The sequence below is a fragment of the Corvus hawaiiensis genome, chromosome 2 (genome assembly GCF_020740725.1).
Source record: "Corvus hawaiiensis isolate bCorHaw1 chromosome 2, bCorHaw1.pri.cur, whole genome shotgun sequence".
Classification (NCBI taxonomy): Eukaryota; Metazoa; Chordata; class Aves; order Passeriformes; family Corvidae; genus Corvus; species Corvus hawaiiensis.
The window spans coordinates 99,555,883-99,583,244 of record NC_063214.1 but is presented as its reverse complement, the minus strand read 5'-3'; the positions used below and the strand labels follow the sequence as shown (position 1 = coordinate 99,583,244).

The 27,362-nt window shown below is 37.5% G+C and overlaps 1 long non-coding RNA gene across 1 annotated transcript in view; it reads right to left on the bottom strand.

Moving 5' to 3' along the window:
- The window catches only part of LOC125338118, a 46,519-nt gene extending 20,927 nt beyond the window's left edge, over positions 1 to 25,592 (bottom strand). The window contains exon 1 of the long non-coding RNA XR_007208195.1: positions 25,470 to 25,592. This is a non-coding gene — a long non-coding RNA (uncharacterized LOC125338118). The remainder of the gene's footprint in view (positions 1 to 25,469) is intronic.
- Positions 25,593 to 27,362: the final 1,770 nt, after the last annotated feature.

The window sequence follows — 27,362 nt, the reverse complement described above, 5'->3', positions numbered from 1 at the left end:
TTGCTTTTCTCCATTCTTCTGCATCAGGGAATGACAGACAAGCACACTGCCAGTTCCACAGTAGTGGACGGAAAGATGTAGACTGTTGTTTTAGGCTCTCAGCAAAGAACCATGAAAAATACAATGATTTGGACAGGTATCCAAGGCATATATCTTAGAAATTACAAACATCTGTCAAAATATTTAAGCAAAATACAAACTTGTTGTATGAGAATTGTGTCTCTGAGACAGCCCACTGTTTCTAACTGAATCCACAGACTATATTAAGATTGCATGCTTCTTATTTTATACAAAAAAAAAGGAGTTACATTTATTAATGCAGGTGAAGTCTGTAACCACATCTGTTTTTAATAGCAAATTAGTTCATTATTAGGTCTTGATAATATCTCCGGGCTGGCATAACTCTCTCCTCTGTCTTTTTAATGTTTGTTTTCAACTAAATATAGCTCACAGTGAGTTATTAAGCAACAAGAATTGCTCTGGTTTGGCTAAGATATATGCTATGTAAAATGACTGTCTTGTAGTCTCCCTTGCAGCTCTTTCTTAACACCTTAGAATTATGTGGAAGTGTCTTCCTTGGAAAGTAATAGCATAATAAAGAAATACTACTTTCATGTTTGCCAATGTCCATAAGTTTTTACTTCTCTGTTTTACACAAATGACCAATTTATTCACTTAAAGCAATATTGTATTTTTTACATTTTTTACATTTTTTTACAATTTTACATTTACAATTAATTGAAAGAGAAATCAGAGCATAAGTCTGCAATTCAGTTACATATTACTCCGACACATATCTATTCATCAGACTCCAAAGCTATTCATGAAATTTTGAGATTTTTCTGTCCTTAATAAAGTTTTCTCTACTCTGAGGAGCCCATTGTAGAGTACATAAACTCATTGAGAACATCCAGGCAGCCTGATTCTTGGGCAAGTTCATATTGTCATGAGGTGAGTTGGTAGCTTAAAATGTCCCTGGTTTCTGAAAAACCCTTGATATTTCTTTATGAAGTTGAAACTAAAGGGCAACTGTATTGATCCCTAGGTCACCACTGACAGTACCAAAGATCAGATACTTAGATCATACTCATATCCAAACAGTTAGACAACCCAGCCTCTCCTCTCTAAAACTTACTTTCTATGTTCTGCCTGTTGTCAAAATTAGCTTTGTCCCTTACCATAGCTGAACAACCCTGCAACTGCTGATTTTGCTCTCTTCTACTTACGAACAAACCAGGATGATCTTATTCAGGTTAAGCTACAATATATCACAATTTTGAATTTTGGTAGAGCAAGATGGCAAACTGTTTTCTGTCCCTTGGAACACATGAGGGACAAAACATTTAGAAAGTCTACTGGATACTCCTAGAAACAGCTGCCCTTTGCACAAGCATGTAACTCATTACAATCTGGAATTGTCTGTAATCCTCCCTTAAAGGGAGGTTTACCTAAGAGACCATGTCTTAAAACCTTTTTTTTTTGAGGTAATGCTGTAGAATAAATAAACTCCCAAACAAGCACTATTTGTAGCAGTATGAATGAAGTGATTTGAATGTAAAAATGTCTGCAGACAGATTAAATGGCATGAAAGAAAGTAAAATGACAGTGTAGCCTTCTTCGAGACATAAGCACTTGTGCCATTCTTTGTATAAGGGAGTTCAAGTTGAGAGTTGCCATAGCTGTTGAGCTGCTAATAATTTCTACCTCCTGGTTCTCTTCCTCTTCTTTTCCTAGTTTTCCCCCTATTATTTTCTCTTCTTTCCACTGAAGAACAGTCTTTCTCCTTTGGCTGCTGCTGTATTTCTCTCCATGCTTCTGACTCACTGGTAGCACAGATGTGCTTGTAACCTCTCTGTAGTAAATGAACCTTTGTGGCATCTTTTGCATAAGTTTGAAATTGATTTAGATATTCACCCTGACTCAGCAGTATATGGTGCTCAACCACCTTCCAATCGTTCTCACATCATGGGCTTCTGGTGCTCACATTATATGCTCTGGTTTTTGCCCATTCATTTTTTTCTTCTTGATTAGTAAAAACCAATATTTTACCTAGCTTGTAATCTTTATTTCTTTCCAGAAATATACCCAGTTTAAACTACATAATCAGTAAATTAATTTTGTTGTTACTGACTCCTTTCATTTTTTTAACAGAAAAATCTAGGAATATTATATAGAGATGCAAGAGCAAAGTGTATATATGAAAAACATTTTTCCTTGATGTTTGAAATTTGTTGACTATTAAAGAGCCCTGATCAAGAGAAACTGAACCTGACATTTTCTTAATTTCTTTCCGGACATGAAACTTGGTTAAACAAGTATGGCAGATGTGGTTCAGATGTGGCATTCCTCCTCTCAAGGAGCTCTACTCAGACCATATCATACACTTTAAATACCAGCACCTGCTTCCATAAGATATATACTCCTGCTTTTTTTAACCACTTGGTGCCACCTAGTCTGAGTTTGTGATCTACAAAGATTCTTTGATATAAACAGAAATACTGAGTGATGTGGTAAGTCTGTGACTCCAGCAAAACAACAAAACAGAGCTTCCACCAGGTTATGAGAAAATGCTATCCAGACTTTGACCAACACTAAGACACCTAATCCCTTTGTGTATTACAAATGCCTCAAAAGCGTATTTTTTTATCTTTCTCCTTGATCTCCTAGTGTATTATCCTCTAATCCACTATACAAATGCCTACAGTTATAATGAAATCCCTGAAGACAGTGGAAGTGGTGTTGCCCAGAATGACTCCACAATGCTTAAGTTTTTTAGATAAGTGTACACAACCAACTCTGAAATGAGTGCTATTGAATCACTTGGTTTCAATTTCCTATTCATGGGACACCTTTTGTACAAAAAAAAAGATATAAAACCAACTTTGATCTTTCTGATTTCCCACCAATTCCCTGCTTTGTTTCTCTCCTCCCTGATGGATAGTCCTTGTATCTATTTAGGGAAATATTGAAGAGTCAGATATTTGGGGGGACAGGATAAATACTGAGCTGGAACTTACTTACATTCTATTTTATTCACTAAAAGATGTGGATTTAGGCACCTCAAAAATATCCATAAATTTGAATGAAGTTTTCTGAATACATTCACCCAAACAATGCTTTGCAAAAAGGGCCTAAAGTCATAGAGCAGGGGATGTACCCCTCTGCCTTTTCTTTTCTTTCTTTCCACAACTCTGTTGATAGGGATCAATCTGATAAGTGCTATCTAGAATTAGGCTATTAGTATTCAGATCTAGAATATTGTATGCAGTTGAAAACATACAAGGACTACACGATTCAATAAAATGGAAGTATTCTGGGATAAGTCCTGCTTTGCTTGCTGATCATGTTCTACTCACAGAAAATGTTTAAATATTCACTATGACAAGGATAACGGTGATTAGTTTCTATGTAAATATCTAATTACCTCATCTGCATCTGTTCTCTGCCTGAATTCCTTCCAAGTCCTCTGGTTAGTTACTGGGACCTGCTGGGACCACTGGATCTCATGCATAGCATTAAAAGGCCACAAAAGGATATCTCAGGGCTTTCAGTGTCTCTAACATAGAATTTAGTTCCTGCAACATGGCTCCTGGGACACCAGATGTCTTCAGACAGATTCCTATCAAGTCTCCCTATATTCTTCTCTTCAGAATTTTAAAATAAACAGCTCCATTCCAATTCAGAAAGTAGAGGTTTGTGGGGGTTTTAAATTATTTTTATATGTCAGAACTGCAGGAAACCCCTCATTAAAGCATTTTTTTTCCCAGTACAAATGCTACTAGAACACTATTTGGGGAAAAGTTATGTTGCACTCTTAATCTATGTGGTAAATATTCTATGAATATTTACAACAATGTGATTTGTATCATTGATGATAAAGTAAGTTGTACAGCAATATCTATCTGTTCATTCAGCTGAGGAGCCAAAAGTGACATGAAGACTTAGGAAATTACCTTCCATTTCCAAAAGAAATATTTCCTTCTAGCAGTAGAAATGATATGAAGACCTGGGGAGAGATTTCTTGCAAAACATAGCATTGCAGAGAAGCATTCATCATTTAAAATCCTGATTGACCTCCAAAAATTCTCATTTTAAATATTTAGATTTAAGTAGATTAGCCTAGATTTAACAAGACAATAAATGCATATGTTGTCAGCCAGGACAAATCTTTCAGTTAGACATCTGTCATGAGAACTTCTCTCATTTTAAGATATTGTTTGATCCTTCTGAAGATATGCTGCCAAACACTCATTATTGCTAAAATGTCAGCAACATTTGTGCCAAGTGTGGGGAAAGTGAGGAATGTGGCCTTAAGACTGTTGTAATTTTTCTTCCCCAAAACAGCTGTACATGAACCAAAATTAATATTTTATTACAAACTCAAAGCAATGACACTCTCCAGTTTTTCTTAGACTCAAAGGCAATTTATAACTATTCATTACACATGATATTGTGTAATCTGCTCTGAGTGAGAGAGTAAACATTCCGTTACATTAGAATTGCTATTAAGTGACCAGAATAATTTGTTTCATATTGTTTAGCCATAATTTGCTTGATCTTGACTTCCTCTTGCTCCAAACTAATAATTAACTAGTTTTTGTAAGAAAGAGAAATGAAAAAAATTAACTAACATTAAAATTGAAGGGAGTAATCAGATTGCAGAAAATACTTAGCTGTCTAAGCCCTGTTTAATTTGGTAGTTTAGATATGTAAATAGCCTAAAAATTCTCACCTTTTGGGAAAGAAATGGTTTCAATATTCTGAATAAAATAAAATAAAATAATTTAAAATTCCCTTACCAGAAATCTCTACTGATCGCATGCTTTTTTGCATCTGGTCTGCTAGGAGTTAATAAAAAATTAGAGTACGTGGTCTCACAGATAGAAGCAATTAAACATTATGTATTATACAATGGCATTTTTTTCAGAGGGATTAGCCAATACTTACATGATGCAGATAATATTCTCTCTGCTGGCTTTAAGATTCACTGAATTGACATAGTCAATAGTCTTGACTAAATATTAGAAAAGGGACTTGAATTAGTAGTAGGAAAACACCACCATTTCATTTTCAGTTCTTCTATTAAACTTGCATTAAATATAGTAGGTGTAGTATAAGGTAGAGTATTTCATAATTATTTTTCTATTTTTTGTTGTAATAGGGATACTATTATTTATATATACTATAGAACAGAATAGAATGGAATTAACATTTTACTCTGTGAAATAAAGTTCATGTCATAGCCTAAGAGGCATCTTATGATGAGTGAAGCAAACATTGATAACCACAGATATATTTATGATAAATTATGTGTATGCATACATATGCAAGTTCATATTAATATTGGTTTCAATTGCATTAGACAGTCCCCAAAAGGGGCCAAAGGATCCTAGAGGGGTGATCGAACTGACCCCAGAGGTGATGGCCTAACCATCCTGGAAATGGGAGGACAGACTGAAATGATCTCAGAATTGGGTCCAGGGGGTCCAACACAGTTACAGACAAAGCCTCACTTCAAAGATGATCCATGACATGAAGTCTAGGGTCAGCCAGAACTGTGTCTGGTGTGACACCAGATCTCAAGTTTGTGTGGAGAGTTTGGAAAAGTACATGCAGCACAGGAAGTTCTCAATGAGAGAAGCTCCATTTTAAATAAAAATTAAGTCATTTATATACAATAGAGGTGTAAGAGAATGTAGGACACCACCATTTTGATCAGCCAATCAGGGCTGTTGATTTTTATTCTTCACTAGAGTCAGCCAATAGAGAATGATGTTTTCTATTCCTTCAGAACAATTTTTACTTTTCCAGGCTTTTTCTCTTTTCTTGCGGTTAGAACAGACCAATGCACTTATGAAATCTTACATTTTTAGGATGTTTTCCTTTTTTTCCAGACTATTTTTCACCTTTTTGGATGATAAATTGCAACGAAAGTTTGTTGTTTTCTCACTTATTGATGATATCTCAGGATATCATCAGTTTCTAGATACCCAGATGCACTTCACATGCTCAAGGATGCTTCTGGTTCATAGGTCTAATTCCTAGGATCTCAGCTCCCAGACTGGCAGGCATTTTCTCTGTTGGCACTTCAGCAGGTGTCTTCTGTTTGGTAATTTTCCCCTTCTAACCAGGTCACCCCTCTGTCTGCTCACATCACTACCTCATTCCAAGTGGGAAGGACAAACAAAGCTCATCTAGTTGGAGCTTCTCTATTTGACAGATATGTCTTGTCAGCAATATCCAAATTTCGTTTTCAAAGTGTGACGTGGGAAGCACAGCAGTGTTGCACATGTAAGTTTATATTTTATACCACCTTGTTTGCTGTAGCAAAACTAATTTTAAAACCTCCTTTCAGGCTTCAATCTAACTAGCTGAATATGTACTATTGCAGGTATGCCTAGTCAATGCTGGGATATACAACATGCTAGCATGGTCTCCAGTGTACTGTCACTATAAATTAAAGCAAATCTTCTATGTTGTAATACAGCTGTTATTCCTCTGCCAGTATGTGTACAGCTAACAATATCAACATCAGTTAGGAAACAATTGTGTGTGTAGTTTCTTCTGTTCTTTGTTCAGCTGGACACTGAAGGAAGTTTAACACTCATGGGAACTTCCTTCCAGCTTCATTCCCCATGCAGAGCCTATGAGGATCTGTTCCATGTTGGGGTCAGGTTTCTAATATTTCAAAAATCTGCAGGAGACTGAAGATAATAGAATGGGATTTCCTGTTTCAGTTGCAGTAGATCCTTTGTTTGAAGCATAAATTCTCCTGGACCACAATTCAGAAGAATACATATATATATTTATTCTGCTTTTAGATAAAAGGCTAACCATCCATCCGGAAAAAAACCCCATTATTTTAATATAATTCTGTGAATGTCAGTAATGGCAAGTACCAGGTTTCAAACCTGCAAAGAAACTTTTACACCTTTAAATATTTTGAATTCCAGAGGAAACATTAATTTCATCTGAATTGAATTTACTTTGCAAGGAGAACACTTGTTCTCTGCTACCTGCTGTTTGATTGCATGTCCACTGGAAAGCTTTCAGAGTTCATTTTCATTTCAGTACATGGGTGCTGCTGTTTGATTGCATGTCCACTGGAAAGCTTTCAGAGTTCATTTTCATTTCAGTACATGGGTGCTATTTTTCATTAAATATGAAACAGACTGTTCCAACTTTTTGTGAAACAGTAAATCGTTCTACCAACTGGTGTCCATGTCTTTGCATAAAAAGCCACTGGTACAAGAGAAGCCAGTATTCTAGCTCACTACATATTTTGGGTTTGACATTTAATTTTCAAAACCCAGCAGCACTGATAGTGTTTCCCATATTTGGAAAAAAAAAATCGATTTTCACCTATTATCAGCAATTGTAGCAGGGAAAAAGTAAACCTAAACACAACAAAATAGAGACGAAATACCAGACAGACACTATGCAGAAAAAGTGTAAAGTGGTTGGGGCTTTTCCCAGTGCTGGTCTCGCAGCTGCTCCTCCAAGATGGCAGCTGAGCTGCCCTCTTCAGTGGGCTTTGACAACTCCCATTTAGAGACTCCCTCTGCACTTATTAATCTCACATTTTTGTCTGAACCAGTAGCTCAGCTTTGCCAAGGGACTCCTATCATAACCTCCAGTCTCATGGGAGATGCAAGCTTGGGCCCAGATTTGACTTAGGACAAAATTTTGCTTCAATCTTCATCTCCCTTGGCAAGCACAGCGACTTTTTTTATGACTCTAGGATCCTGCTCACAAGCCATGTTTTCAGCAAACAGGAGTGAGCCGAAAGAATGTGGGTGTTTACATTTAGGGGAGGAGAGACAGGGAGGAAGGGATTAGGTGCTGAAGCTTACAGACACAGGTACCCTGCTTCGTAAGTCCAGGAGAACTCAGAAAATTAAGATACATCAACTCCAGGGTGTATTCAGGGTCAACTAGGTGCTTCCCTAAGCAGTTCTATGGTACGTACCCTTTTCCTAAATACCATGCGATCCAAACCCTGTACACAGGCAGCCAGTGTCCAGCTTGGGAATGGAATTCATCTGATTGAAGAGTAAGAGCTTAATTTATCCCATCTTAAAGATGATGTAAAAAATATGGCAGATGAATCCCCCTACAAATGTTCACTTCTAGGTGACTGTCTCAGATTTAGTCCTCTTCAGTATAGATGAGAATTAGTTATGATGGAACTGACCTTGAGGGTCCCTTTTCCATTCCCTAGACTTGGATGAAAACCAAGGATGTTAATGATTTTATTTTTTTTTAATTAGTCAAATAGAAAACCTATTGCTTCAGTGAAGCACAGTGAATGATTGGCAAAAACATGTGCAATTATCTGTTTGAATTTATACTTTAAACTCAAATTGCAGTGAATAATGAGGAGCAGACACGTAGGAGTCCAGGATATGACCATTACATTCTGAATACAGCATAGTCAGCAATTCTTCTAAAACCATCTGTGATTTGAAATGCAATTATACAGAAGAAAAGTTTCACAACTTCACTAATATGGATTTCTCTGAAGCAACATTCCACTATATGCAGTCCTTTTCTGAAATATTGTACAATATCATTTTCACCTATGAGAGCCCCAAAACGCAGCACAGTGCTGAGACTTTTCAAAGACTGTGGGTAGGCTCCAGCAAAAGCGAATTAGTATTGACACTGATTTTTTTTGTTTTGTTTTGAAGGCCTGAGACCTATACCACAACTCTTTTTTCCCTTTTTTAAATTGTACTTCTAGAAAATTAATGTTGAATGGTTCCTCTCATATAACCTTAAGGTCTTTCTTGTGATCTATTGTTAGTTAAAGCGATGCTGAAAAGTTTCTGTTCACCAGATATTTGCTTGGATCACAACTGAAAATGAATATGGTCATTTTGTACCAGAACTGTTCACATCTCAGTGAACATCCACCTGGGCTTATCTGGCAGTTTCAGCTTATGAGAAAGCGATGCTTGCTGAGGTGGTATGGACCAAAATACACGCACACCTGTGTGAAGTTTTTGCACAGTGTGAAGTTGCATTTTTCTGGGCTTAAACCAGTACTAATAACTGTCTGTGCTTTCAAAAACACTACATCCATGCCCAGATTCTTAAGGCCTACTTATGTATTTTATAGAGATAATAAATCATGAAATTTTCTCAGTTTCATCTCAGCTGGTTCAGAGTAGTTAATATTTTCATATTTCAGCTGTTTTCTAGTCATTAATTTCAATTTCTTATTGGGAGTTTTGATAATTTAATATTCAGATTAAATCCCATATTCCTTTTATTATTAAAAACCCCCGAAACAAACCAACAAAAAACCCCAAACTTGTTGAATTTTTCTTTGGGAATGTAGGAGCAGAAAAGCAGTGAGTTAATCCCATAATTCCTGCATTACAGGCAAGAAATATACTTCTAACATTGATGTAAAATAGTGGGAAGAAATTCTCAGTATGCTAACTTCCGTTCTTAATCTCACTCACATACACACCTACAGAGCCTCACACATGCATGTGTCTTTCTTCTTGAATGTAATTTCTATCCTGATGTGATTATTCTCTAGAGACCAGCTCTAGAAGAACCTTCTCTGTAGTAAAATGCTATTCATTTTTCATGTTATTTAACTGTAGTAAAATGCCTTGATAATAATTTCAGTCCTATTTCATGTAATTTTACCTATTATGTTATAATATTTTTTAAATACAATCAGCTGTGCATTTCAAAATGGACATTCAGCGGTTTACTCAGCTTCAAAGTTTTTAAGCTAAGCAGAATTATTATGCTTATTACTATTATAGATGTTCCAGTGAAGTATTCGAATCAGGAAAGTTCATAACATCTTGTTTTCACATATTCAGAACTCCCTGAAATACTTACAATGCAACCCAAAACTTCAATACTATGGTTCTGTCTCAATATGGTTTTCTTGGAAATAGATGAAGGTTGAGGACCTCCTCCTATTATTTCCATTTCTTCTCCCCAAACAAATGTGATTAAAAACCCAGCAATTCCATGAAGAGCAGAATTAATGAGGCCTGATTTCCTGTTGATTTCTCCTTTTGTCTCTTAGGATTTGCCTAAAAGAAATATGGGCTGGAGAGCCAATTCTTTCTCCGTTTATTGAATGTGCGCTGCAAAAGAAAAGAAAAAAAAAGAAAGAACAAACCACATCATGTGTCATGGTTTAACCCCAGTTGGCGAGTACCATTCATGTACAGGTCCTATATTTTCCAATATATCCCAGTTAAACTCATCTCCTTTCTTGTCTTTATATATATATATATATATATATATATGTATATATATATATATGCACAGATATGATTCCCTTAGTCTGTGGGCCATTCCCAAAAAGGTCCATTGAGTTCACTTGATTTAATTAACTGGCTATTTTCAACCAAGATTAAATCCCTTTGAGGCATGTGCTTGACCTCCCAATCCTCTCACATTATCTACCAAGTGCACCCAGGTTCTTGAGCAAAAGCAATCTCTCTAATCAGTTTGCCTTTGCCTGAGACAGGAATAACCCAGACTGTTTTCCCCAGCATATTTTTTATGCACACCACAGGAACTTCATCCCTTCTGCAGTATGTAGAAGTTGTGATTGGGCAGGGCCAGACTGGTCAGCACATCCTCTGGTGTTGACTAACTACTGTGGCTTTTACAGAATGTGCATCCCATAATGCTGTAATTCTCTCTTGAATAACATTTTAAAGGATCTAGAAAACATTTGCAACTGCTTCATGTGTGATGCAACATGGAGGTGAGCACAGTAAAAAGGAAGCAAGCTATTCCAAACAACCATAATGTTCTGTGTAGCATCCTGTCAACTATAAAAAACGGTATGTCTAAACTCTAGCCTTTAGGCAAATCTTGGGTCATTGGCACTTGTTTTACCTTTTTCAGGTTGGTTTCTACTATGCAGATGTATTGACCCACCACTTGCCAGTCTATGTACTGAGGAGAGTCTTTAGAAGCAAATTCTGAGAGAAATTTCCTTTTTCCATGAGAAAAATCCTCTTTTCATGTGTTTTATCAGATAGTCATTACAGACGTAAATCCATAATCACCACAGCTAAAATTAATTTCCATCTGAAATTGTTTCATCTACTTACTGTCAAATGGAAAGATCATCTCCTAGAGTAAAAATTATCTCAATATTGTCCATAAATATATGAAATACTTAGAAGTGATTTATGTATAAATATCAAGAATAATGACAACAGTAGCATTTGATTTAGTATGCTAGCCTTTGAAAAATTTAATTAGCCTCAGACAAACTTTACCAAACCTTATATAAAAAAGAAAAAAAAAGTCCTAGGAAACTGGTATATTGGAGACTAAAGGTCTATGAGCCAAGATAATTCAGCATTGCAAAGACAACACTAATAATTAAGAGAAGAGAAATATCAACAGCAGGAGAAAAACATTGGTCAATAAGAGGATTAGAATATATTAACTATATTAACTGAAGGCAGAAAGAAAAAAATGCTGTAAAAATTCAAAGTATCATTATATATGCATCTTCTGTCCAGCTGTAGTTAGTAATTCTGGGAAATTACTTTGGTGGCCTGATTTGCAGGACCTCACTAAGGTGACAATGCTCATCTGACACCCACAATATTGTTGTGGGACACCACACTACCACTGTGGTCAGAGAATGACCCCAATATAGACAACTGATGTGTGCAAACAAAATTCACGGTGTGTTTCTTATCAAGACTGTTTTGAGCCTTAGCAGTGTTGCTGCGGTCAGCATTAGAGAAGGCAGCAACTGTGTTTTCAGAGTTAGAACTCTCAGTGATGTATTTCGCCATTTCTCTTAATAGGCTCTATAGTTTTCCCTCTGATTTTATATTGGTGTTCATTCACTGTTTATAAAAAGCTTTGCTGGGGTGGGAAGGAGAAAATGATGGTGGTTTGCAAGAAGACTAAGAGCGTACTGATGGCAGATCTACACAGTGGACACACTAATAATGAGGTAGCTTTAGTCTTATGACCAGGCCATGCAGGTTGAGGACACTAAAAGCCATTCAGCCCTTTCATCAGCAGTGTGGTGCACCATATGCTGAGACAGGACAGCCAAACATCTACTAACCAGCCACAGCAGCAGCCCAAATTCCTGGTCACTGTCAGAATCTAGGGCTCTCACCACTGACTTTGCTATACATAGGCTGTGGAGTTAGTCCATGCATCTTCCTCTGCAAACCCTATGAAGAATAAAACTGTCTCAACCCATCACTGCATTTCTGCCACTACAAATCAGGTACACACCCCTTTTTATGCCCTTTTCTGTGTGGGACAGGTTATCATGATGCTGTGCAGCCTTCCCCCTCCACATCTCAGAGGCTGGGACTGCACCAACTTTTGCCTGTGTCATCTGTGGTCTCTGCCTCCCAGCACGACTCTGTAACTCAGGCACGCTGCCAGGATGACACGGCCACATGGCCTCTGATCAAGGAGTAAGTTCCATTACAGCTATACACTATTTTGCTGAGCAGCACAGACATCCCTTTAATATGGTATCTATCTGCCTCTGCTGCTAGCAGATGTTGGGAGTAAATTGGAATGATTATCCCAGTGGTCTGATCTGTAGGACACCAGTGGGACTAAAGCTGATACATGTCCGTAGTATGAATAGAAAACGAATTACCAAAAGACTATATGTAAATTGTCCCAGACAATTTTCATCAGAATTGTCTTTGCTTTGATTTAGTAAACCTTATTTAAAAAAAAAAATATATATATATATATATACGAGTTTCAAAGAAGATCTCCCTAGAAAATGGTGTCTGTGTAAATTAGCAGTGAACTCTAAGTTGTAAAAAATCAAATCCTATAATCACTAGGAAGACAAAAATTTCAATACGTATTCAAGGAAGAAGAAACAAGACAGCAGAATATGAGTCAAATTGTAAATACAGTCAGGATGGCAACTTTGAAACTCCTCAGTGTCTTGAAAAATGCTAATGAAAGGAAGGAGACAGCTATAGACTTGGAAAGTTTTCATAATAAAATACATTGAAAATTAGGAAAGGGATTGGCGTTTCTCTGGGAAGGTTGGTTATTTTTCTTAATTAGTCCATACGGTAAAAGTAGAAACAATTAGATCCACTAAAGCATATCATGAAAGAAAGGAAAAAAATTAATCTGACACAAAAAGAAATGAAGACTTGGCTTTTCTAAAAAAGAACTTTTTTCTCTCACAATAGCTTTAGAAAGCATTTTTCTACCTACATCTTACTTCAAGTTAGCTTTGTGCTTCAGAAATCTAGCAGCTGAGTCAGTGGCAACTGGCAAAAAGGGTCTACACATTCACTCCCTTTACGAACTGGTAGAATGTAATTTGAGCTGACTCAGAACTTACAGATGACATAATAGAGCAATACTTTTTTTTTCATTATTGATGTATTTGTGGAGGGTATCCGTTTTTTATTGTGGTAGATGCTTGAGAGAGAGTCTTCAAAGAAAAGTACCAGTTCAAAGGTGGATTGAAGAGTAAGCTTTCCATTTTAGAAATATTTGAAGGAAAATTATAATCTTGGCCTTTGTCTTGTATGATTTTACTTTTTTTGTAATATTAGAAGTAGCAAACAATTATTTAAAGGAGAACAAAAATCATTATTTCATCCTGAAAATTCCAAATACACACTGGGGAAACTAAAAATTTCCAACTAACCTTGGAAATTAGATATATGAAATCAAAACAGAAATAAGAGATCTATTTTTATAACATAAAAATAATAGATTTTTTTTACTACAATCATAAATAGTGCAACAAATTTATGTACTGTTTGGGGCTCAAATATGGGAAAACTATGCTAGTACAGTTACAGATGCAGTATTTGGTACAGCATTTTTGGTACACAGTATTTGGTACCCATTTGGTACTGGGCAAATGAAACTGAAATTATGAAGTGGTATACAAGAAATAATAGAGCTGAATTAGGCAATAATATTATTCTGAAGGCTCCTTTCTTTCACCATGGCTTTTAGTTTCTCTATCTTAAATTGTTTCCTAAGATTTCCCAATTGCTTCTGCTTATTTTGCTTCACTGTGGGTTTGCTCTTCTTCAGGGCCATCTGACCTCATTAAATACTGTCTCATAAATCACTTTCAAGAAGAGGGTGAACTGTCTCTGATCTAGTTATTGTTGGCAATCTTTCAGAAAGCAAAGTCATCTATCCTTATTTTCAGAAATGGCATCACTACATTCAACTATCTAAATCTCCCCTTCCCTCCCCGCAAAGAAAACAAACATTGACAAGAATAAGAAATAAGGGATGAATTCCGTTCAAAATTGAAATTGAATTAAAATAGGAAATACCAATTTATCTTTTTAAAGGAGCACTTATTTATTAGGTACCTTATGCATAAAATGCTAGTCTGATGCATGCAAAAAGTAATAAAATGTATGGTCTTTATCACACAATTAAGCCAATACTGATCTAAGATTACAGCTCTAGGTGTCTTACAGACCCTTGTGCAGACCCCTGCGCTCACCTGTCTCACCAGTCTTGATTCAATACACATTTTTTAGCTTAAGGAAAATAGGAAATCATACCTTACTTGACCCGAGCAGGATAACAGCTGCTGTCGTGGGTACAGATTGCTTGGCTTAGGCCCTAACCAGACAAAATGATGAAATCTGACCCAGCAAAGCTCTGGGGTAGCATTTGTTTGCCAAAACTTGAACAAAGGTAAGACAATACAGGCAGTGGTGTGAAGCGTTGGAGCGTTTATATGAGCATGGGATTGTCTAGACACTTTAAAGCAATGGTAAAATCAGCTCTAATTGCATCAAATTAAAATTGAAATGAGTGGGTGGGAGGGGTTGAAAGGGCTTAGCAGCAAAATAGAGGTGAGGTTTAGTGAGACTGAATTGCTGGGCTGCACCTGTGTAACATCTTAGCAAAAAGCAAGGGACAGTCTACTCAGCTGCAACTAAATAAGACACTTCTTGTGGGCTTGGATGAAAATTGTAAACTTCTTTTTCCTTGTAGTAAAACCATTCCATATACAATTACCAGGTTATTGGAGAGTCATCCCCAGATGGCTTTTAAAACAGGTGTGACAACGCACGCTGTAATTTTTGGGAATAAGGTCAGACAAGATTACAGACAAGTCTACTGTCTGCCTCCACCAGCACACAGGACTGTGATGCCCCAGGGAGTGGACACAAACCCTATTAGTGTAGATACAGGAGCCAAAACCTAAAATAAAGTGTAAGAAAAGGATTTTTTCTTTTTTTTTTTTTTTTTGCCTTAGGTTTTGCTTTTGCTTTAAAAAAAGGATAAAAGCTATACTGGCAAAAGGACCTTTTCCTAGTAGAACTCCTAGGCCTCCTTCCAGCATAGCTGCATCAGCAAAATATATCACTTAACTAACAGACTTGAAGTGAGCCAGTAAAATTTTAGTCTAGACCAGTACTTGGCATTCTATTCCAAACCCAATCTGGGGAGATGCTACGTGTTCATATTAAAATTCTAATTGACCATGAATAAGTCATAATAATTATAAACATAATGTATCTAGACAGCATAAAACCCAGGCTTATTGTTTTGCATTTTGATATTATCTCAGTACAGCCAAGAAAAATGCCAGTGATACATCTTTGTGAAAGCTACTGGAAAATTAGTTTCAAAAAAAGGACTGCAAGATGAAAGCTACTGGAATAGCCCCAAAGCCAAAAATCAGAACCTGGTCAGCCTTTCTTGACCTATCACTCAAGAAACTCATGATAAAATGATTATGAGCCACATGCAGAAAATGTGAGCAGTTGGATGCATAGAAAGCAGATAATAGTTGTTTCACCACACATCTCTGCAGAGCAGGGATTTCTGCCAGCAGCTGAGAGTTTTGCCCTTTAAGCATATTTAACCTCATAGAGTGAAAATCTTTCCATGGTGTTTGAGCTTTAGAGATTTAAAATTACTGTGCTCCTCCAGATGTGACCTTCCCTTCCCCACACCCAACAAAGGCAGCTGGTGAAAAGGCTGGATCATTCTTCCCTACTATAAATTCCACAGAAAAGGTCTAGGGAAAAGAGAAATTCCCCCAGTTTATTTTAATCAAAGTTTCTACAATTTTTACTTTCCCTGTAAAATGACAGGGATAAAGCGTGGAGCCAAAAAGAAAACTGAAACAGATAACATTAAACAGGAGAAAAGGAATGAAGAATTTTAGCTTTTTTTTTTTCCCCCAAATGATTTAAAAAATTAGGTCAGTTTTCTTTAAAAAACAAAGGAAAATGATTAAGAGACTATCTCCTAAAAATGAGAAATTGTTGATGGGTTTCAAACCCAGAATATTAACAAGGTTATTTAAATCTGTCTTAGAGAAGGAAGGCAACTCACATACATTATAGAAACTGCCTGCATCAAAGAAAATTAGGCAAAATTTTTGAAACTGGAAATATTTAATAAAGAAAATATAATACTAAGAGAAGAAATTTGAGGTGTTGCTCTAACCCATTTGCAGAAAAATTTAGGCAAGGATTTGGAAGGAAAGTAACCTATTCTGATACGCTTGTTAGAGGATAAATGTTAAGAGATAAGACTCCAACTATTCGTTAATCTTTTTCTCAAAAGGTCCCATTATTTTTCATGAAAGGAATTGCAATTTTCTCTGTAAATAATTTTTAAAACATATTTTTGACTCAGAACCAGCTCAGAATTAACTTTTTCATGGTTACTAGTCTTAATCTGGCAAATATTGTGCACATTTTCTAAACTCAGTATGCTCAGCTAATAAATGCAAGTGTCATACTTACACACTAGTGATACAACAGAAAAAAACAAATTCACCCCATTAAAAGATTATTAGGAATGCAGTTTTAACTGCAGTTTAAATGTTAAAACCAGAAAAAGAGACATTTTGGAGTCCACTTTAGTGTCTGTATATGAAAAATATTGATCCTGTGGAGACATCCAGATTTCTTGAGAAAGACAGTACATTCAATAGCTTTAAACTGAAGCCAGTCAAATAGTGCTCGAATTTGGGATACCAGCTAGCTGGGTAGTGCAGGTGTAAAAGTTGCATTGCAGGTTTGAAGCCTGCAGGTACATTGAGACAGCACAGCAGGAATGGTGCCTTTGCATACAGGTCCCTTATCACTGTTCAGCAGAGTCCCAGTTGTCCAAGGCTATACAGAAGTGATTGATAACAGGTATTGATATATGGTGTGGCCACTCACACCCTTGTGCCTGAGACCCCACCTTGGACCTAAGCAATGTCCTAATAAAGACATATTAATCAGTTTTAATGATCCTCATGGTCTTCCTCTAAGAAAAACATACATCTCTAATGTTATGGACATTTTTACATCGTTTCCTTCTCTGCTTTTGAGCAATATTGGTAACTTAAACATCAGATTAATTCTTACAAGCACCATGAAGAATTTTTCCTTTCAATTTGACAATGCTCTTCTTAAAATAGTTTTGGGGATTATTTTTCTTTGCTAGCTTGTTTTCTCCTATCAAATATTTGAGACTGGTCAAAGGTTACAGTTTAAACCAGATGAAAATAACCATTAAATAAAAATAACTACAAAGCAAAATGTGCCCAAAACATAATCTAGTGTCATGGGCTAGCAAGCATAGTCCCGGAAGTGATGTTCTTGCAAAGGGGTGCTTACAGCTTCCTCTGTGACTTGACAGAACCTATCAGCTGGCCAGTTTGAATTTGGACAATTCTTTGAGCCACTTAAAGCTGTGACCGCCTCTGTGATCCACACTTAAGAATAGGAAACTCCGAGGCAGAGCCTCTCTGTCTCATTTCCGGTGCTGGGACAGGTGGCTGCGGGCCCCGCACGGGGGCTGGCTGGCCCAGCCCAGGCCCTGCTCGGGCCAGGCTGGGCCGGGCCACGGCCATCCTGGAGCCGATGGGCCCCGTTCCACCCGTGGAATCCCCCCAGAGCAGGGCTGTGGGCAGCCGGAGTGGCTCAGCTTCCCCCACTCTCCACTGTGGCCAAGGCCAAGATTTCAGCTAAAGCTGCATCGCTGTCCGCTCTCCGGCAAAGATCATGTGACCAACAGCGATAAGCGACATTTCCAGCTGCAAGGCCTAGGTGAGATTAACCCTTTTAGTGCTGTGAAGAGCTGAAAACCTGAGGGAAGAGAGAGAGGAGATGCTTAAAGCTGAAATTCTGTTGTGAAGCTATGATATATCAGAGTATCCCGTTGTAATTTCATGAAGATATGGGGGGTGGAGTGTTCAAATTGTGAGCAAAAGCACCTGCGCTGAGATAGGCAGATGCTGACGCAGCTGTAATTTCATGAGAAGTTTGAACAGGGAGAGATGGAAGCGATGAGGACTTTTGCCCAAATGGGAAAGGAGAAAACCTCAGTTCCTAGAGATGCTCCCAGAGATAGTCCTAAAGATGAAGATGATGAGGACCCTTTGCTCCCAGGGAAGGAGAAGGGCCTCTGTTCTTAGAGATGAAATGCTCCCAGAGATGGGTGAAGAGAACTTTTGTTTCTGAATGGCTCAACCTTAAAAACTGCAAGAGTGGACCCTCAAAAGCAGTTGTGGGAAAGCTGCAAGTCGGGGGAAGGGATTCACATGCGAGCAGAGAGACTCCTCTTCCTAAATGGACTGAACAAAGTTATTTGGAAGTGGGCAGCTGTCTCGTTGTGATAATGTGTTCATAGCATGGGCAAGAGAGACTCCTCTTCCTAAATGGACTGAACAAGGTTATTATGGAAGTGATAAACACACTGAACATCTCAAGGGTTGTCTTTTTACATTGTCAGTGGGAGAAGGGAGGAAGGTGAGGGGAGGAGGAGAGTTCTGAAGGTGTGGTATGATTCTTTTTTTCTTCTTTTAGGTCTGTTAATAAACTTCTTTATATTCTTTCAAGATTGGTGCCTGCTTTGCATTTCTCCTAATTCTTATCTCACAGAAGATAAACAGTAATGAGTATTTTGGACCAAACCACTACATCTAGAAATCCCCAAGTCTTGATTCTGTTAGTTCTTTATTTTATTATTCTGAAATAGCTGTGTTTCAAACTGTGAAATCTAATTCACGGAAAGACCATAACATTAAATAGTGCATACACCTGAGAAACAACAGCATTTTACATTTACATTTACATTTTACATTTAAATTTACAACTGAATAGGAACTGCAAGGCAGCTACTGTTTTGTGAAGTAGTTCAACACTATCTTTAAAAAGAACATATAAATTATTCACAAAAAAAATTATCCATCTAGTTTGGATTTGACCCCTAAATCATTAACCCGAATAACTGCATTCTTTTTTCCTTTGCTTTTGTACTAATGTGTGCCTGGGTACATGTATGATATATAATTATAGGCAGCTCTAGAAAGATACACACGATTCTTCTCTCCTGTGAGACATTTATGTTCTTCCCTAAAACAAAGGATGCTGTAGGATTGTCCTAGGTAACCCAAAGTGTTGTTGTATTCCATATCTGTCTGTGCCCAAATTGTTACTGTCTCTTGAAGACCCATAGGTGTATCCTGAAACAGGCTGGGGGCTGCCAGGGGTTTTAAAGCTGGCCCACAGAAGTAGAACATGCTCTGGCCTCATGGTCTCTGATGTGGGCAGAGTCTCTCTCTTGCCTTTGGTTTGCTCTTGTGTCTCATGCCTCGCTTATCTCTTGGGGTTTTTTCCGTAGAGCTGAGACAGCATGTGCAGGTAATTCCCTTATGGGTTCTCTCTCTCTTTCTCCTTTTTTTTCCTGCTTTGGAGAAGATGAGCCCTGTGGTCTTGGACTGCCTTGGGTCAAATTCTGGGGGTGATTGCCCACAGTCACAGCACAGTGCCAGGAAGGATCAGAGCAGCCCTACTGCAGACCAAATCACTCCTGCTCTCCAGCAGTGCCTGGCCAAGGAGAGAACGCCACGAGTTGCCCCAGGCCAGCTGCTGTGCCTTGCCCTGGCTGCCTTGCCATCTCCTGCCATGAGGAAGGCAAAGTCCCTCCACGAGTTCTAGCCCCTGACTGAGTTCCAGCTGCTGCCAGAGTGTGTCAGCTGCTTTTCTCAATGCTGCTGCCAGGGAGAGAAGCGGGGAACAGGGAAGGATGCTGATGCCATCTCCCCGTTATCCCCCTACATGAGGTTGCCCATGGCAGCCACCATATTGAAAAGGTTACCCCACCATTCTGGGTTTCTCTTTGTTCTCAGGGAGCTGGTGAAATTCAGCAATTTTGCATCTAGTGATTATTCACTGTTATTTCTTGTCACTGTTTTGCTTGTTGGTAAACTGTTATTTTTTCACTTATTTCTGCTCATATTGCTTTTGTCCTTATTGGTGGAAAGGGATTGGTTGAAACTAAGGGGAGGTAACTCATTTTAGAGCCTCCACCTCTTAAATTTTCTTAACCCAAGACAAGTATTCGACTTCATGTCAGACTGACTTGGCACTCCACAGATAAAAACCCTCAATTTTTTTCAGAAATACACAAGTATTGTTGACGAAGGATCATTTTTTCCTTCACACAGACAACAATGAGAACTCATCATTTTAAAATGCATGGTTAAATTCCACATCTCATCTAGTCCCAAATCTTCCTGAGGGATTGCCTTTGTAACACAGGAGCTAAAATGAACTGTAATGCAACATATAGGTCAAAGTAAATAGCTTCTACAGTCATATAGGAGTTAGTAATTTAAATTCACTGTATAGGCAGTCCTAGGATTAATGGCAGTGAATGATGCAGATACAGGTTCACTGAGAGAACAGTGAAGTTTGCTAGAAGATCAACCAAAGAGAAATCAAATTGAAACTGTAAAGCCCTGCTGGAAGCTGAACTCATACTGTGGCATAAGCATAGTTTAACTGTGAAAATTTCACACCAAATTTTGTAGTGTTTCATGTGCCAAAAGGAAGGCACAAGAGCTGACATCAGTGTCCAACTGTTCTTAATTTTTAGAAGAAGAAGAAACAGCACAGATTTGTCAACAACTGATACTGCAGTTTCCACACAAAAAAAACCTGAAGATCTAAGCCTGCTGAACCAATTGTCCGGAGATACACATGTTGAATGCACTCCTTTAATGCCTTTAAAGAAATTGAGGGAGCAAATCCAACAAGTATCAGTGAAATAATCTGTATTCACAACACTGTCCTAGTTTGTTCCCTATTCATTTGGCATTACCTCTATGCTTCCTTCTTTTCAATCTACATTTGCTTCCCTGATTGTTTTCCTGGTGAGTGTCAGACTAGCAAGAAGCACACACTTGCAGTGCATTTGTGTAATGTAATGTGAACTCTTCCCTTTGTCAATGCTAGTGATACAAGGCAAGAGTCTCAGTTCATCCCTTGCCAGTCCCTGTCCACCCTCAAACAAATTCTGAATTGTGTGTTGTAAGATACCAAAAATATATATACACGGTACTTCTACTTTGTAAAGCAAAGCAAACAGCAAAGTGTGGATTTCTTTTTTCCCCATGGGGAGAAGTGGTTGAAAAAAGATATTTTTTAGAAAAACAGTTCTTAAATTTAAGTCATTCACAGACCCCCCTGTCTTTAGCTCAGTACTCTTTCCATTGACACTTTCCTGTAAACATAACTTCCTTGATTGATATGTGATGGAGAGCCTCATAACTTGCTAAGACTCAAGCACTTTTCACATGTTGACAGGCAGGTAATGAGTATAACCCTGAAAATAGCAGGAGTGATGGCTGTCAGCAGGAAAGTTAAGAACCAGTAAAGCTGAAGGCTTAACGGGAGGTATGTTAGAAAAAAAAGCAAAGTGAAGTCAGTCTTGTGACAGGTATCAGCAAAAGCAGAAGAAAATGGGTCTCAGGAGAAACTGAAGTAAAACAAACTTTCCTGTGGAAAACTCATGATGGTGCGGTTGTTTTTATAATGTGCTCAGTACCTCTGTGGTGTAGGCATAGTTTACCTGTGAAATTTTCACACCGAATTCTGTAGTGCTTCACATATTAAAAGTTAGGCACAAGAGCTAACCATGAGTAATGTTTGTTATGTGATGAAGGCCTGACCAGCACTGTAACACCACCCTTATGAGGCCCGCAATGACACAGCCACTTGGGACTGAAGAACAGGAGAAAAGGGTGCTTCTTAAAGAGACTTCATGATGAAGTACACTTCAGTTCACAGTAGCTTGATTATGATTGACTTCTTGAGATAGGATGAAGTGAAAAGAACCCTTTAAAGAAACTAAGCAGAAAAAAAAAGGAAAATGGCAAAGGTAAAACACCGGCTGTAAATAACTTCAAGGGAGTTAGAAATGCAAAAGATGAACTAGTAACAGAGAGCAAACCACCCGGTCTGACTTGCTACATAATTGAGTGGATTACTCAGCACAGAGGATAAAAAAGACATTTTAAATCTTGAAGAGACTGGAAAGAGACACTTGACTGATGCAGATGTCAAAAGAAAAATGGCATGCTGGCAAACATCCACAGAAAGATAGAAAAAACCCCGAACAAACAAGCAAAAAAACAGAAAAAAAAATATCTTTCTTCTACCCACTGAGGTAACTGGGGGAGAGTGTCTGGGAAATGTTTCAACTTTCTTCTTGTAGTCCAGTTTTGTTCTTTATTGTCTCTTCTGACGGCATGATTCGGTGTACTTTTCACTAAATTCCCTGTACCTCTCAGAAACTGAATTTTTGCAGATGGCTTTATTTTGAAAGCGAGAACAAGAAGGGATACATCCTGTACAGGTGCCAAAGCCATGCTAGTGTTTGCTCATTCATGCAGCTTGAAAGAGATGGCAGGGCTCCACCACGCACTTCATTTCTGAGTTGTGACAATGAGGCAAACAGCTGCCTCTGCCCACAAACTTCGTGAGAGGGATTTCTCTTCCCCAAAATAGATTGCTTACTGGAAACTGCTGGTTCTAAAAGCAAACACAGAAAGCTGCAGGGATTAATTAATGGGTGCTTTTGAAATGCTGTGTTTTTCAAATATTTTTTACATTATATTTTATTGCTTTTTCTAATGTTTCCCAAGAAATCTTTGTTTTAAGCCAAGGTTTTACATTGCTTATCAGTTATGGCAATGACATGGTCAGTAAAAATTTTGCTTCAAAAATTGTTTAAAGGTCACAAAAAGTCATTCCACAGAAAATTAAAAGATTCTTTTGCATCACTGACTGATTTTCTTTATTAGGAGTAAGTGCTATCTGGCTTTCTGTACTTTCACTCACACAGGGTATTTTAACCACACAGGGCTTTTTCCCTTTCTCTAGCAAGACTAGGAGACACAATTCTTTAACAAATGACCTGGGATTTATGGATTTCAGGAGGGTTATTGCACCTGAGCCAGTTCACAGTCCCTGGGAAAAACTCAGTGTTGTAGAAACTTCTGGCATTTTGTGTCTTGAATATGGATTTCTTTCACAGCTTCTCTAGTGAGAAATGCTTGTGATGAGAATAGTGCTGCTGAATTCAGTCATCCATCAATTCCATATAGGTACATTTAGATTTAAGAACCAGGGAAAATTTCATACAACTTTGGTATTCAGCCATTCAAGGTACTCTTTCTTGGTTTCCATGGACAGGAAATGGTAATTTTGTACGACGTGGAGCTGTGGCATGCTTTAATAGGCTTCTGTTCTGGATTTCTACTCCAGGAAAAATGGAGGTAGCCTGTGTTCCGCAAAGTATAATTATGGCCATCACAAAGATACAAAGAATATGTCTCATTAATCAGAAGTCCAAATTCTGTCTACTAGTCTATATTCTGCAGTCTCTGCAAGTGGATGTTTACAAGTTAGTATCACTACTTAATGGCAGAAAAAACCAGCTGCTTTTTATTAGAACTGAAAGATGCTACTTCTTTTTGACCACACTTCTAAGCTAAACTAGGGCCATCTAGGAGACTGTGGAAAATATTCTACCCCCCTGAAGAAGAAATGAAGGGTTTTTTTCCAATCCCTTATTGGCACACACCATACTGTTAGCACTGCTCCCTGGAACATTCAGGTTTAGAAAGTTATGATTCACTTTAGCCCCAGTAGTTTTACATGTACCGTGGTGTGTTACAACATTTTGCAATGAGGAATTTCCACCAGGGCTGCAGCCTTCCCGCCATCTCTCCCTCAAGAGTCCAAATGACCTGCAGGCCTTGCATTAGAGATCAGACTGCTCCTATACACCTTTCCCCATCTGTTATTTCAACATAACTTCTCTTAATTGACGTAGTAAGCAGAAGTAAATTATAACTGTGTCTATAACTCTCACTAACCAATGAAACTATGTAGTTTGAATACTGCCAACAAGTTTATCACTTTTCTAATAACCAATTCCCGTAAGATTACTCTTTCCTAGACAAAGAAAGAAAAATTAATAACATGGTCAAGGGTCTCCATGTAAATTTTACCTTTTGTAGGCTTAGCATCACAACTCTGACCCCCAACACCCCCCTCTCATTACAGTGGTACTCAGATAAATCCTGAGTATGAAGAGACAGAGAAAATATGTGCTCATTGCAAGTAACAACAGGAAGGCTGACTTGATCCCTCATAAGGTCAACATTCACTTCAAGCCAAGACAATTTTGCTTAAAATACCAGAAGCCAAAATATTGCTGGGATGAGATTTATATGTAATAACTGAGCCTTGACCTGTCATCCCAAAACAAATGCATCATTTTCCTTTCATCAAAGAGCAAAAACTTTTCCCAAATGTTCAAACTACAAGGGTGTTGGCAGAAAAATTGCCAGATAAAATTGGTTCTCTAACTGCTTCTGTTTAGCATATCAATCTACAGTGTAACTTCAAACTCTACATTTAAATAAACTTCTATAGAACTTTTGTTAACCAGCAGGAGTGGATGGAGTAAAATGCAGCAGCTGGAGTAATACAACTTTTGCCTGAAGTCATCCTAACATGATGAGGCGTAGACTCTGAAAAGGGAAGTCAATCCTACAGCATCAGTTTTGCCATCTCTCTTTTGTTTACCACAAATAGCAAGTTTCTCCTTGTGCTCTAACTTTTATGAACCTACCAGAAGAGGTAAGTTGCCTAAAAGTTATTCAGATTGGTGTCCTTGCCAGTTTTCATTTTGTTTTCAAATCCCACAGAAGTCTTTTCACTGTCTGGGGAAAACAATGAGTCTCAGTTCATTAATGAAGCTTTATAAATGTTTCCTGCTATTTTTTTTCTGTTTTTTATGTGGTCTACAATGTTGAAATTATGAGGATTAATGTCCTAGGTCAAGCCCTTTTAATGAAACTTCTTTTATTCCATGTATACACACTGGGATGAATGAAGACCTTTATTTTTACACTTGGAAAATCACAGTATGACAATTTAAACTATTTCTTTTAAGTCAATATATTAAAAGTCTCTGTATACTAAGTCTTCTTTTTATTTGTAATTAGTTTATTCTACCAAATATATATATATAAGCTATATATCTCAGCTGAACTGTACCTGACAATTGCCTAATCAGATTTTAAGAATTATTTAAATTAAACTAATTGACAGACATGGACTAAACAAGCAGTATAGTGAGGAAAGTAGTGGAAAAACACTGACCTATGATACTTGGGGGAATCCTCCTCTCTGACTTTGTTGTAAGCCTTTCTGAAAAGATATTTTTCTGTTTTTCTCTTCTGCATCCTAGACTACTCAGAAATTTTCAGCTTCTCATTTCCTGAGTAATTCTTCATTCTCTCTTCCATCTGGTGAAAGGAGAGATATATTTTCTTCTATTTCCCTTCCTAGAAGAAATAGACATATAACAGTTTTCTGATTCAACCCCAAAAACCACACCCAGCTGGTAGCCTCATTTCTTCTCTATTTTGTCTCTTTTTTTTCCTCCCTATTATTCAAATGACCCAACTGCTTAGCTTCTCTCACTTCCAATTACAGAAAATATTTCTTTTCCTCACACTTTCATCCAGAGAAAAGTAAGCAGCTCAGCAGCACCACTCAGCCACTGTGCTTTGGCATATTTCCAGTTGCCACAGATTATCATGTAATTTTTTCTGTTTGCTTGTGCAGTATCAACAGTCGGAATTTTTTGCTTATTTTTAGTAAAGAACAGACTATCTCAAAGCTGTATATTTAAAAATGGCCATTCATCTAGAATCCTTTTCTTTATTCTTCTGATCTCCATACTTGTGTCATTTTAATTCTCTTGAAAAACTGTGAAAAACAGAAATGACCCTCCAAAATGTTTCTCTCTTAGATGTCTGATAGTGAAAAATTTGATAAAGTTGATAAGCACAATACTTAGATTTCCTTTTGTCCAAAGACCACCTGAAGAACAAAAGGGTTCTTGAATTGTTGCTTATAGACCTTTCAGAGACTTGCATTACATAATACTTCTTCTCATGCAAACCTACTAGAAATACCCATTCAGTTTAAATTGGCTTGGCTGCAAACACAATAATGCATTTTGAAATCTGGCTAAATGATTATAAACATTGACCAATGATTAACAGCAGCACACTGAAACAGAGAGGTGTCTAATGATGATACATCTGCTCCTGTTTATCTCCTTCATTCATGATCCCCGAAAGGAAGAAATCAGCATGCAGATGATAGCAATTTACCCTAACTGGCATATGCAGAGGAACGATACACAGGTGTACAAACAGAGCAGAAACACAGGCAGAAGATAATTACATGGGATACAATCTGTAAAGATGTAATTCTGGGATAAGAAGAAGGCTGTAATCCAAAATACATATATATTCTCAGTGGGAGGAAGACATTTAGGGAAAGGTAAAGCCAGGAAAAATAAAAGTGACTTCCAGGATGGACTACTGAAAAACAGTGCATTATTTTTTAACTAATTGCACAAAGAGATGGACAATGAAAGCAGCAGAGCCCTTTCTATCAGTTTCATCTAGAACATTGTTTGTCATGTTTTAGTTTTAAGGAGAGAAAGGCCTGCAAATTATTGAAAAGGTATATTGAGTACAGAAAGGAGTGGGAATAACTCTTCTGGCAAGCAATAATTTTGATAGTCTCCTTCTTTCCAACTGATGGATGCCAGTAATTGAAGAAATTTACTTTCTTAGCCTTCTGAAGTATGTAATGAAGTAGTATACATGTTTACAGCTTGTTCCTTTAGGATAAAGGAGAATAAAGACATAAATGGTTTATTAGCTACAGGGATTTTTGGAAGGTGGAGCCTTTAAAAGATTTTCAAAGTCAGATTTTTCACTCCACTGTTACATTACAATGTCAAAAAGATCTCTCCTGAAGTCCACTTTTATTTAGTACTACTTTTCTGCACTATGAAAAGAACCATAAACAGGATAGGCTTCACATTTCTCATAAAATATTTTGTAGCACAAATTTTTCTGATGAGCCCTGAATTTCTCTGGCAATTTACCTATGTCATTGACATACAGTTGCTTTTATTGGCTCAGTAGATTTTTTCATAAATAGCAACCACATACAGGATTTTAATATCAA